A 14,289-nucleotide genomic window follows, 5' to 3' on the forward strand; every position below is an offset into this window, starting at 1 on the left:
CGTAAGAGAAACAAACAGGCAAGAATTGACATTTAGGCCCATAGATAAGCACGTTTCCGAGAGGGACAGTAATAAGATACAGACAGGATTAAACATTCAGTCACATCGCTGCACATCACACCTAAATGAAGAGGAGAAACACACTACCAGTCACTCACATTCTCACCCTAATAGGCCTTTAAAAATTGGGTATTGAAGAGAGACACATGTAGTTATGCACTCTCATGCACATAGATACCCTTTTGCTCTAGAAGAAGGTGAGAGACAGAGGCAGGCAAACACAATGAGTTCAATTGATGCTTCAGTGTTCCAGAGGCAGGAGAAAGAGAGACATAGGAAGGCACATCGAATAATGCCTCAAGATACCTTTGTTATATCAAGCAACAGTGAGTAACATAGTAAAGAACACGTACACACAGGCAAATAGATACTATTCTCTTCTAGAGTAATAGGTGGTGGGGACAGACTAAGACACACTGCCATGAATTCAGATGCATAGGTTTAACTGTCTCATATAAGTACATGAGAGAGAGACCCTGGCAGGGACTCACATTCAGGCACATGAAAGCTGTTGTCTCTTTGACATAGATGATAAAGTGACAAAGTGTGGGACAATCATTCAGGCAGATAGATGCCCTTGTCCCGTTGAGAGAAGGAAGAGGGACACATAGGCAGGAATACACTCTCAGCCATAAAGGTGACTTTTCCTCCAAGATGCAGGTGAGAGAGATACAGGCAGTCACACACACACTGAAGTCCCCAGACGTCCTAAGTGCAAGAAGCAACTGAGAGGGACTGGTGTGCAAACACACTTAGATGCATAAATGCCCTTGTCCTCTCGAGGCAGCTGATAGAGTCACAGACAGGCACTGAAACGTAGGCACACAGATGTTCTTCCTGCACTACAGACAAGTAAGTGAGAACCAGATGAACACTTCTTCCCTCGCTCACAAATGACCCTGTCGAAAAAATGTAGATGAAGGACTGACACAGTCTAGAACACACAATGACACACATAGATACCCTTGTCTCCTAGAGTAAGAGGAACGAGACACAGGTAGGAACACACACTCAGTCCCACAAATGATATTTTCTATAAGTGACAGGTTGAAAGATGTAGGCAGGAATCAACACTCAGGCCTATAGATTCCCTTGTCCCCTAGAGGCATATAAAAGAGTAACAAAGGCAGGTACACACACCCAGGCACATGCATGCACTTATCCCCCAAAGGTAGGTTCAAGAGATTACGTAGGCATGCACACTCTCTACACTTGATTCTCATTTACCTTAGGGAGCTACAAGAGATTCAAAGGCAGACAAATACTTTCAGGATCATAGATGGCCTTCTCTCCTAGAGGAAATGGAAAGAGTCACACAGGCAGGAACACAAACTCAGGCCCATTGATGCCATTGTATTTCTAGAGTAATGTGCAGGAGACACAGGAAAGAATGCTCACAGGCATATGAAAAGCTTTGTCCTACATAGGAAGAGGAGAGAGGGATATAGGTAGGCACACACACACTCTCGCCTATATTGACCTAGTTGCTAGAGGTACAGGAATGAGGCAAAATAAGGCACGCATATTCAGGATGAGAGACTAACCTGTTCCCTAGACTTAAAGGGGAGAGACACATGGAGGCACACAAATTCAGGCCAATAGAATCCCATATACTCTAGAAGCACGAGAGGAGCACAGATGGACAAATAAAACATGGCCATAATTGCCCTTGTACCGTACAGTCAGGTGAGAAAGATACAGGTAGGAAAACAAATTCATACTCATATGTGTCTTGTTGCCTAGAGGAAGGTAAGAGACTCCCAGGTAGGCACACACACTCAGACACATTGTTGAGCTTTCCTCTGGAGAAGTGTAGAAAGAGAGACAGGTAGGATCACACTCAGAAACAGTTGAGATTTCCTGCCTATAGGCAGGTGCAAGAGACCAGAAAACAACACAAGAGGCCCAGGGTTCGACTAATAGGTTAGAAGTGGTGTAAAGAGACACAGGTTGGCATACACACTCAGAAACATTGATGACCTTGTCCCCTAGTGACAGGTGAGGGTCACAGTCAAGCATTAACACTTAGCCACAAATATACCCTTGTCCTTTATAGAAGCTGAGAGAGTCACAGATACTGGACTCTCCTATGTCCAATAAGATCATGGGAGAGAGAAACAGGCAGGAAACCACAGTCAGGCCCTCAATGTCTTCATCCTCTAGAGGTAGATGAGAGAGTGACACAGGGAAGAACACATACTCAGGAATGTAGAATCCCATGTCACTTAGATGCAGGTGAGAAAGATACAGTGAGAAACTCACACTATGGCCAGAGATACCATTTTCCCCTACAATCAGGGAAGGAAAAAAGGTGCATGCACACATAGACAGTTTCAGAAGACTTTGTAGCCTAGGCGCTGGTAAGAGAGAGACACAGGCAGACGCACACATTCAGGCTCAGAGTTACCCTTGTACCTTAGAGGGACAGCAATGAAAGATGGTCTGACATAAAAGGGAAATCCATTGAGGCAATTTTCACCTAGATGAAAGGAGAGAAACACACGAAGACACAAACACTCTGTCCCTAAAATGCTCTATGTCCTTGAAGCTTACGAAAAATACAAGTAAGGACACACACTCTGCACCTAAATGCCCTTTTCTCCTTGGGGCAGCAAGAGAGACAATGACAGGCACTCACACTCAGGCAAAAGACGTTCTGGCCACTAGAGACAGTTGACAGAAAAACAGGGAGGCAAATAAATACAGGCTCTTAGATGCTTCTATACACTAGAGGGAATGGAAAGAGACAGACACAGGCAGACTCCCACACTCAGGCATATAGGATGCCTGTCCTCTTTGTATTCATACATGCAGTGAAAACATTTCATAAAATGAAAGTAATCGAAATATAACATGAACAGATATAGATGGATTAGAAAATCAAATCAGGAAAGCAGCAACTGCTGAATGTCTCCCTATGGAGTCATAGAGTACAACTGCTAAGCATTGTAGAACAATTCACTGTCATTGGAACTTATATATAGAAAAATCCCAGCTTAGCCACTAACCACCAATCACATTCACTAAGAATTATATTTGAAAAAATGACAACACTCACTCCCAGAACCAATCATAATCATTGAAGTTAATGTTTCAGACCAATCACAGCCTTGCTCTTAAAGGTAACTACAATCATTTAAACATTTGTTTTTACCAATAACAATCTTGCCTCTAAGGACAAATCATAGTCCTTGGCTTTTATGTTCTCAGGCCATGTCATAATCCGTGTGCATTCCAGATTTGTCATTATACAGTAAACAAAAGGCCACTTTTATTCAAGTGGGAGATACTGTAAGGTTGATTTCGTGGAGCTCTCTAGTAAGGGCAAAATGCTGAGATTTTTTTTTGTATAACCTTATAAAAATCATTGATAAAGAAATGGGGGTCTCCATGTGTTTATTGCAGAATTCATTATTCCATATTTCAGTTATAGAGGTTTCAGACTAACCTAATTTTATGTATTTAAGTATATACCTTATTTAAGCTTAATTATCAGCTTGCTGATTATGAAATAAATTTCATTTCCTTGAGTAATACCATTTATACCACAGTTAAAAATGCTATGGAATACAATGGCAAAAGGGCCACAGTAGCTGCGTTTTTAAGTACCAAAGAGTTGTATCACAAGAGAGATCCAGTACCAAAAATACATTAAGTATCATGAGTGCACTGTGATAAATATTATAGATGATGCCTACAATAAGGATTATTGTTTATAAACAATATATGGTAAAGTATATGACATAGACAATGGAGCAGTAGATAAAAGTATATATAATACATTTAAAAGTGAATGTATGAAAGACAGAAATAAATTAATTTATCTATATATATGAGAGAGGAGCGATATGAGATACATAGATCTAAAGATAGTAGTTGATAGATTTAGAATAGGTGGAGGGTATAAAAGAGAGAAAGAGAGGAAGAAAGAGAGAGAGAGCGCAATGGAAGATGAATACACAAGATGCAGTGAATAGATGATATATTTATGGAGAAAAATAAAGGAGAGATGAAAACAATGGTATCTCATAGGAAAGCTAGATGATTATGGATAAATTGTAAAATAGATCAGAATTATTTAGGATAAGTAGAAGAGAAATTATACATCGATAGTATAGACCACAGGATATCCAAAAGATAAATCATGGATAAATACATGGATAACAGGAACAGTATAACTAAAGGAGAGATAGATGAGTCATTGGCAGGAGCAAGATAGATAGAGGATCAAGGATAGAGAGTTGAAAAAAAACACAGAGAAGTTTGGGGTAGAATTTATATATGGAATGAAGACAATGGCTCAGAAAATTAAATATGATAAAGAAGGAAAATATATACACAATAAATACAAGTTAGATGTGCAGAGGAAGAGAAATTCAGGGTAGTTATATGATACTGATACATGGATGGTTAACATTCACAGAATAACTAGAGTATAGAAGACAGGTAGAAGATAATCAGAGGATAAGAAAATTAAAGACGTTAAAATGATGGAAGTTATATATATGAGAGATAGGTGGAAAGGAGATAAAAGATAGCTAATTATTAATGATGCTTGGATTATAGCCATTCACATCTTAGCTGAAAGTATAGATGGGAGACAGGCATGGGATGATCAGAGGATTGGTGTATATGGATAGAGAGATATAGGATAGTATGATGATAAAAAATGCAGGGATATTATGCAGACACATCATATGTAGAAGAAATATGATATGAAAAGAAAAGAATTATATAGAGGATAGAAGATGTATAGATGGAACAAGGTTTCAGGATAGTTATAGGACAAAGTGATCCTTAAATGGAAGATAGATTCAGAATAACCGCTATGTAGGTAATCCTTATGTGTTAGACACAGGGTGGACACACAGTAACTACAGGGTAAATGCTAATGCTAACAAAGGGTAGGTAAAATTTATAGGTACATAAATTGAAATGAGGCTCATCTAGGATAGATGATACATAGATTCAGTATAAACAGAGCAAGGATAGATGATAAAGTATAAAAATGTGGAAGATAGTCACAGTATATTTTTGTAGGCTGTACACAGATGGATGATATATATACAGGATCAGTAGAACATAAACAGTATATAAAAGGGAGATACTAAATTTATTGTGACTTAGAAGCGAGAGAATTTTGATGATAGATGAATAACAGATTTGAAAGAGATACAGCATATGTAAATAGTCAATCATAGGTGTAAATTAGGGAAAGTATAGTAGGAATATAAATCATTCTAAGAATGTAAACACATGCAGATCATTGTGAGTTTGAGCCCAGCCTGGTCTACTAAGAGAGTCCAGGACAGCCGAGGCTACACAGGAAAACCTGTTTTGATACACACACACACACACACACACACACACACACACACACACACACACACACACAGAAATGTACACACACACACATACACAAATAAGAAAGTAAACAGGATAAATAGATAGTAAATTGCAGATAGGAGAAAATAATGAAAGGAAAATAAACATAGGCTAGTTGGCGATGGGATAAATTGTTGATAGAAAATAAAGTGAGGCAGGGTTGATAGATGACAGATTGAAGGTAGATTTTATGTAGGTAAATTAGAGGTATATGCATGATGAATTCATAGTTGATAGAAAATATAGGATGGATATATGTAGACATATAACAGGGTTAAGAAAGTTATGATAGCAAATAGACAATTAGATAATAGGAGATAGAAGATTTAGGCTAGTGATACAGTAGAAGATAGAATATAGAAGATGACAAATAGAAAATCGATGACAAAAAACAGATGATGGACAGATGAGAGGCAGTTTGTAAAAATATGACAGATAATAATATAATGTAGATAAGAGAGGACAGGATAAATGAAAGGAAAAAAGCAGAGGGGTGATAAATATAGAACAGGTAGATGCTACAGATTATAGAAACATGACTGCTTTGTAAAATATTAGTCTTAATTGGTTTTAGATTATACTTTTACCTGATTGAAAAATAGAGAGAAATCATCAGGAAAAGAGCATGAGTTAGGAATTGATAATGCTGTTGACAAAGAATCACATACTCAAACAGTTATAACTTTGACATTCTTTTCACTTCAATGAAATAATGGAAATGGTTTACTTGCTTGATTGTGTATTTACTATTTATTCTAGCTACCAGTTCATGGTATTTAGGCTGAGTTGCCTCAAACACTTTATACTTACGCAATCCTATTTGAGTATTGATTAAGACCACATCTTGACACATCTTTTCACAAGAGTTATTGTGCTTATGAAGGCACTTGATGAGGAAACGTTCTGAAATTTATTTCCAAAGGCAATTGCACAAAATTTTCTTTATAGTGGGACTATTCAACATTCCCTGTGGATATTCCTTCTAATGGTATCTCTTTTTTTACCAGTACTGTTCAGTGTTGGTACTGAACAAGCAAATATTTCCCCATCTCACTCATCCAAGGGTTTCGCAAAATATATCAATTTTTAAGTCTATTAATATCATAGCCAAAGATTTACTTAATAGAGAAGGTAAATGAATTCCAGGCTGTAAATGACCTATTGGTTGTGTTACATTTTTTATTGCTCTCAAACATGTTATCAACCTCCACATGCATGACTTCTTTTTTACCAAAAGCTCAGGATCATTTCAAGGACTAGCAAACTTTTCTATATGATAAATCTCTAATTGCTCTTGTTTTAAATGACATAGAGCCTGCAATTATGTTTTTTGTTAATAGACAATCTTCTTGACACATAGGGATGTATGAAACTCACTTTGAAGAAAAGGGTGTTGTTGACTCAGTACTGGCCCCTCTTATATATCTGGAAATTCAATACTTCTTGTATTTTGGGAGTGGACACAGCTTGGAGTAGCTACTGATTATTCATTCTATTTTCCCTTCTAGAAGCATGTATGATTTTAACCTTTGCTTCATCATTTTTTGTCTCTGTAATCACAGGAATATTAATCAGAGTACCTATTGTTGTAGGAGATCCATTACCAAAGATTGGTGGACATGGCAGCCACACAGTGTCTCAACATCCCGGGCTGACCTTCTGGTGCCAAACCCTTATACCACTGTATGATTTTTTAAATTTGGAATACTTTACCAATTTGAAATTTCTGTAATATATTTTGGGTCCAATTTTACTTTCAAATACTTGTTTCACATAGTAATATTAACAGCACTGGTGTCGGACACACCTTGTATTGAACATCATTCACTTGTATTATTAATGTAGATCTCCGATCTTTAACTATGGTTTGCTGGAAAACATGTTTCCCTCTACTTCCAAATGGAGCTGTTCATTCTACCAGAGTAGCTTTGTGCATAATGGAACAAACAATCATATCTGACTAAACGTCTCTGCTAAAGTAATTTGCATCTCCATTTTTACAGAGCCCATGCTTTTTATTTCCTCTTTACTTTCACAATCAATAATGATGGGATGCATAAAAGACCCTGAGAAATCAACTTACCTCTTCCTACAATGATTCCCACTGTCCCTGGAAGAAAAGGGCCTTAAACAACAGCATTGCATTTGTAACATTCAATCTGTGGAGGTAATGTAATAGAGTTGAGGCCATATTCAAGGCTGTGCTGCCCTCAGTAGCATGGATTAGATCAGTAATATCTAATTCCAATTTTCTTGTGATTTCAATACTTCTGGACTGGCCATGGATATCTTGCTGGTATTTTTCATGGGGACTGGAGCTCAAGGGTCCCTTCTGCACATTCCTTTTAAATTGACAATTCCTAGTCCAATGTTTCCACAAATTGAGTGCATCTGTTATTCTGAAGTCTGAACCATTAGCCTTACAATTTCTTTTTACATGACCAATTCTCCCACAATTAAAGTACCATGTGTTATAATATCTGTGATCTCTGTCTAATGAATGTCCTCCAATATGATTTTGATGCTCTGGAAAAGCAATACTAACTATTTCCTTACCCATTCGTATAATGCTGTTCCTCTTTCCTTTAAGCATCTCATTGATAACTTTAATTCCATGTTAAACTTCTCATATGCCATAATGAGTTTCAGAGCCTGTGTGTTGTCAGTATCTGCTATTGCTCTATCTACTACTATTCGAACTACTTCAGAAATTCTGCTCTTCCTGAGTCCATCGAAATATCTTAGGAAAGGGAACAGTTAACTTACTAGGGTCCTCCACCATTTCCCAAGATATAAGAATGCAGTACAATACTGTTAAATCATTAAATCATCATATTTGACTGGTTATGTTAAGTCGGCCCACCATCATTACCATGCAATTGCTCTTTATTAATTTTTATTTCCCTACTATTTCCGTGGTCTTTTCTCTCTGCCTTCTTTTGTCACCATGATAAGTGTGGCAAATGTTGATCAGCTTGTAATAATGCTGGTATCCAACTTTTCTAATCATGGGTAACAATCAAAGTTGAGTGGCCCAGTTACTCAGCCTTTGCTTAATATAAGTGAAATTTCTTCCATACCTGATGATAGAGTTTTTAAAATGTATTAAATCTAGCATATATATTGGAGTCTATGCCATTTCATCATTACCCTCATCACCATTTTGTGAAGGAACGTGTTTTACAGTTATTGGGAAAGATTATGGTGATTGTGTGACATTGGAGGATTATTCTATGGGTACACTTTTCTCTAAAGACCTTTGGTTTTAGACTACCCAAGATTCAGCTTCTATATGAACCCTTCAAATTCCTGTTGTGAAGACCACCTGGTTATTGGGACAGAGTAGCGCATGACTAGCAAACACTCACTCTAAGTTAATAGGTTTTTCCAATTTAATAATGTCACATTTTGTTTTCCAATTGGTTCAACCTGTAAGTTTAAATTTTCGCTTTCTACTGCCACCTTTGCAATTATTTCCAGAATAATAGGAATGAAATAAAGAAAGAAATAAAGGATTTCCAGAAACTTAAAGAAAATGAAGAAATAACATATCCAAATTTGTGGGATACATTGAAAGCAGTGCTAGGTGGAAAATTCATACCACTAAGTGCCTTTAAAAAGAAATTGGAAACATCACACATAAGCATCTTAACAACACAACTGGAAACCCTAGGAAAAAAAGAAGCAGAAACACACAAAAGGAGTAGACATCTGGAAATAATCAAATTCTGAGCAGAAATTAACAAACTAGAAACCAAAGAAACAGTCCAGAGTATCAACAAAACCAAAACCTGGGTCTTTGAGAAAACCAACAAGATAGTCAAACCATTAGGCAAACTAACTAAAAGGCAGGGAGATGTCAGGAGCCAACATTGCCATTGCAAGATGGCTCCGGTTTCCGGGTTCTTCTTGAACTCAGCAGTGGTAAAACAACTCTTATGCGCATGCGTGCAGCCAAAAGCCATGCTAATGAAGCTTTGAGACACGAACCAATCGCCTCCCTTTGCTCTATATAAGCGGCACCAATTCTGTGCTCTGGGTCTTCCGTTCTTAGCTGTCAGCTGCTCAGCTAGGCATCATGATGTATCCCCAATAAAGCGTGCTTCAGAAGGATCCTGTTGTGGCATCTTCCTTGCTGGCGAGGCGGGCGCTACAGTGAGACAGTTTCCATATCAACAAAATCAGAAATGAAACGGGAGACATAACAACAGACAGTGAAGAAATACAAAGAATCATAAGATCCTGCCTCGAAGGCATATGTGCCATAAAATTCGAAAATCTAAGGGAAATGGATAAATTTTTTTATCCAATTACCTTGCCATAATTGAGTGAAGAACAGATAAACATGCTAATTAGTCCCAATTCCCCTACAGAAATAAAAGCAATCATTGATAGTCTCCCAACCAAAAAAAGCCCAGGGCCAGCTGGTTTCAGTGCAGAATTCTACCAGACCTTCAAGGGGGCATTAATACCGATACTTCTCAAGCTATTCCAAAAGATAGAAATGGATGGAATATTACCAATTTCATTCAATGAAGCCATAGCCACATTGATACCTAAATCTCACAAAGACATAACAAATAAAGAGAATTTTAGACCAATTTCTCTTATGAACATTGATGCAAAACTACTCAATAAAATACTTGCAAAACGAATACAAGAACACATCAAAGTTATCATTCACCATGCCAAGGTTGGCTTGATTCCAGGCATGCAGGGATTGTTTAATATATGTTAATCCATCAATGTAATCCACCACATAAACAAATTGAAAATAAAAAACCACATGATCTTACCCTTAGATGCAGAGAAAGTATTTGATAAAATCCATACCCATTCATGTTTTTAAGTATAGGAGAGATCAGGGATATAAGACATATTTCTCACCCTATTAAAGGCTATATATAGCAAGCCAATATCCAAAATCAAATTAAATTGTGAGATACTCAAGGAAATTCCTTTAAAATTGGGAACAAGGCAAGGTTTTCCACTCTTTCCATATCTCTTCAATATAGTACTCGAAGTTCTAGCCAGAGCAATAAGAAAACAACAGGAGATATAGGGCATCCAAATGGGAAAGGAGGAGGTCAAATTATCCCTATATCAAGGTGATATGGTAGTCTACATAGGTCATCCTCAAAATTATACCAGAGAACTACCACATCTGAGAAGCTCCTCCAGCAATTTGGCTGGATACAAAATTAACTCATAATAGTCTGTAGCCCTCCTATACAAAAATGACAAGCTTGCAGAGGAAGAACTTAGGAAAACAACACCCTTCACATTAACCACAGCAATATAAAATATGTTGGAGTTACACTAACCAAGCAAGTGAAGGACTTGTTTGAAAAAAATTTCAAAAATCTAAAGAAAGACATTGAAGATGAGGTGAAAATATAGAATGATCTTACAAGCTCTTGGATTAGGAAAATTAATAAAGGAAAAATACCCGTCTTACCAAAAGCAATTTACAGATTCAGTGAAATCCCTATCAAATTAACTACACATTTTTTAAAGACATTGAAATTTCAACTCTGAACTTCATATGGAAAAACAAAAAACCAGAATAGCTACAACAATCTTGTATAATAAAAGATCATCCAGTGGAAACACCATACCTGACCTGAAGCTGTACTATAAAGCAACAGTAATTTAAAGAGCATGGTACTAGCACAGCAACAGGCTGGTTGATCAGTGGAATCGAATCGAAGACCCAAATATGAATCCACACACATATGGTCACTTGATTTTTGACAAAGAGGCCAAATTCATTCAATAGAAAAACGATAGCATCTTCAACAAATCGTTCTGGTCTAACTGGATATCTATGTGTAAAAAAATGCAACTGGAACCATATTTGTCACCTTGCTCAAAACTTAAATCGAAGTGGATCAAAGACCTCAATATAAAACAAGAGACAATAAGTCAGATAGAAGAAAAAGTGGGGAAGAGCCTGAAACACATGGCACAGAAAACAACTTCATGAACAGAACACCAACAGCCCAGGCCTTAAGGTCAACAATTCATAAATGGGACCTCATGAGGCTGAGAAGCTTAGGAAAGGTAGGAGAAACTGTCAAAAGAACAAAGCAACAGCACACAGACTGGGAAAAAATCTGCACCAACCCTACAACTGACAACAGTCTAATATTCAAAGTATATAAAGCCCTCAAGAAATTATACACCACAAAACCAAATAATCCAATTGAGAAACATGGCTGGAACTAAACAGAGAATTCTCAACAGAGGAATATCAAATAGTTGAAAAACACTTAAAGAAATGCTGAACCTCGTTAGTCATCAGGGAAATGAAAATCAAAAAAGTTCTTAGATTCTATCTTACAACCATCAGAATGGCTAAGATAAAAAAAATTCAAGGGACACCACATGTTAGCAAGGATGTCAAGAGAGATGAATACTCTTTCATTGCTGGTGGGAACTCATACTAATACAGCCACTTTGGAAATCTATCTGGTACAGTATCAGAAAACTGCGAATAGGGCTCCTGCAAGACCCAGCTATTCCACTCCTTTAAATATACCCAGACGATGATCCTGACCACATCAAGAAAATTTACTCAAGTATGTATATAGCAGCCTTATTCATAACAGTGAGACCATGGAAAGAACCTACGAGTCCTTCAGTAGAAGAATGGATAACTTCTTCTACTGTGATACATTTACACTAAGGAATAATACTCAGCTTTAAAAACAAGGAATTTCCAATTTTGGGGACAAAAAGATTGAAATAGAATTCATCATAATGAGTGAGTTAACCCAGAAGCAGAAAGAGTTAAATGGTTTTTACACCCTTATATCTGCTCCTAGACCAAGGGGCATGTTCCATGAATGTCTTCACTAACCAGGAAACTGGGACAAAGGGGAGGACATACTATTGGGACTCTAGATGTGAGAAGAATGGGAGAATGGGGAAATCGAGGGATCCAGAAGGTCCTGGAAACCTACAAGAAGAACATTATGATGGGCAGATTTGGGGCCTGGTTCCTGCTGAAAGTATGGCATCCCCCAAGGAAAATATAAGCAGAGATATTCTGGCAGACACATAAAAGCAGGCACAAATATGCCTCTGTCTCTTTGAAGAAGGGCAGAAAGAGACACTGGCAGACGCATATAGTCAGGCGAAAAGATGCCTTTATCCCAAACAGGAAGATAGAGAGTGACAAAGGCAGGAATTCAGTCAGATCCCACAAAACGCTTATTCCCTAGATAATGAAAGAGAGGCATGAGCATGCACACAGTCATGCCAATAGATGCCCTTGTCCCCTACAATGGTAGGAGAGAGCCAAAAGCAGGGAACTCACACTCAGGCCCATTGATGCCTTGGGCCCTAGTTGTATATGAGAACCACAGGATACCCTTTCCTACTTCAGGGGATAGAAAAAAACAGGCAGGCACAAATAATCTGTAAAAAACATCTTTTTTGCGATTGGCAGCTGAGAAAGGTACACGCAGACACACACTCTAATTCGCAAAGATGTCCTTGTCTCCTAGAGGCATGAAGGAGAAAAAGTCAAGCATAAATAAACGCTCATAGATGGCCTTTACACCCAGAGGGACAGAAGTTTGATTCACCCAGTCTCACACCCTGAGGCACCTTGATGCCCTTTTCACCTAGTAGAAGAAAAAGGAGAAGAGAGACACAGGCAGGTAAGCACATTGAGGCACATAGATGCCTTTGTCCAAAGTTCCAGGACAAATGGAGAGATACAAGCTAGAACATGCATTCACACATAGAGATGCCCTTTCTCTGTAGAGTCAGTGCAGACAGGGACTCAAGCAGGCACCCACACATTAATACAGACCCATAGATTCAGTTGTCCATATAAACATGTGAGGGAGACACAAGAATGAACACTCAGTCAGGCCCAAGAAAATTATTGTTACCTTGAGACATTTGAGAGAAAGAGAAATGCAGGGACACATGCTTGGGCTAATATTTGTGCTTTTCCTCTGGAGAAAAGGAAGAGAGAGACATTGGCTGGCAAACATTTACAACAACATTGATGACTGTTTCCCACTGAGGACCAAAGATGTGCTTGTATGCTTGAAGGGGATTAGAGAGTCACAGGGATGCACACACTCTCAGAAACAAAAATGCCTTTTCCCCAAGTGACAAAAGAGACAAAGATGAGCACACATTCCTAAGAACATAGTTGTCCTTTTCCCCTAGACAAAAGAGACAGAAACACAGGCAAGCACACACAGGTACTTTAAAGATTGCCCATGTCCACTTGAGGTAGGTGAGAGACAAATAGGCAGTCACACACACTCAAGGACATAGATGCCCTTGAGCCCTGGAAGCATGTAGGAGAGAGACAAATTCAGGCACTCACACTCAGGTCTATATATGTACTTGTCCTCTATAGTCAATAGAAAGAGGGAATATGGTAGGAACACACACACTCACCCAGAAACAGAGATTCACTTCTCCCATACTATCATATGAAAGAGACAGAGGCAGGCTTATACACTCAGGCCCAATGATGCTCTTGTCCTCTTGCAAGATGTGAGAGACAGATAAAGGAAGGAACTCATTCTCAAGACCAGAGATATGTATATCCACTGTTGGCAGGGAAGAGAGAGACACATTAAGTGACTCTTTCCCACTAAAACAGGTGACTTTTCACAGTATAAGCAGATGAGAGGGACACACTCAGGTACAGAACCTGAGGTCCAAGGATGCCTTTGTATGATAGCATCAAGAGAGAGAGACATAGCTTGGCACACACACTCAGGTCCATAGATGCCATTTTCCCATAGATGTTGGGGACAAGGCCACAGGTGGGCACAAAAATTCAGGCGGACTTATGGTCTTTCCCCCTAT

This window comes from Acomys russatus, unplaced genomic scaffold (genome assembly GCF_903995435.1).
Source record: "Acomys russatus unplaced genomic scaffold, mAcoRus1.1, whole genome shotgun sequence".
NCBI lineage: Eukaryota > Metazoa > Chordata > Mammalia > Rodentia > Muridae > Acomys > Acomys russatus.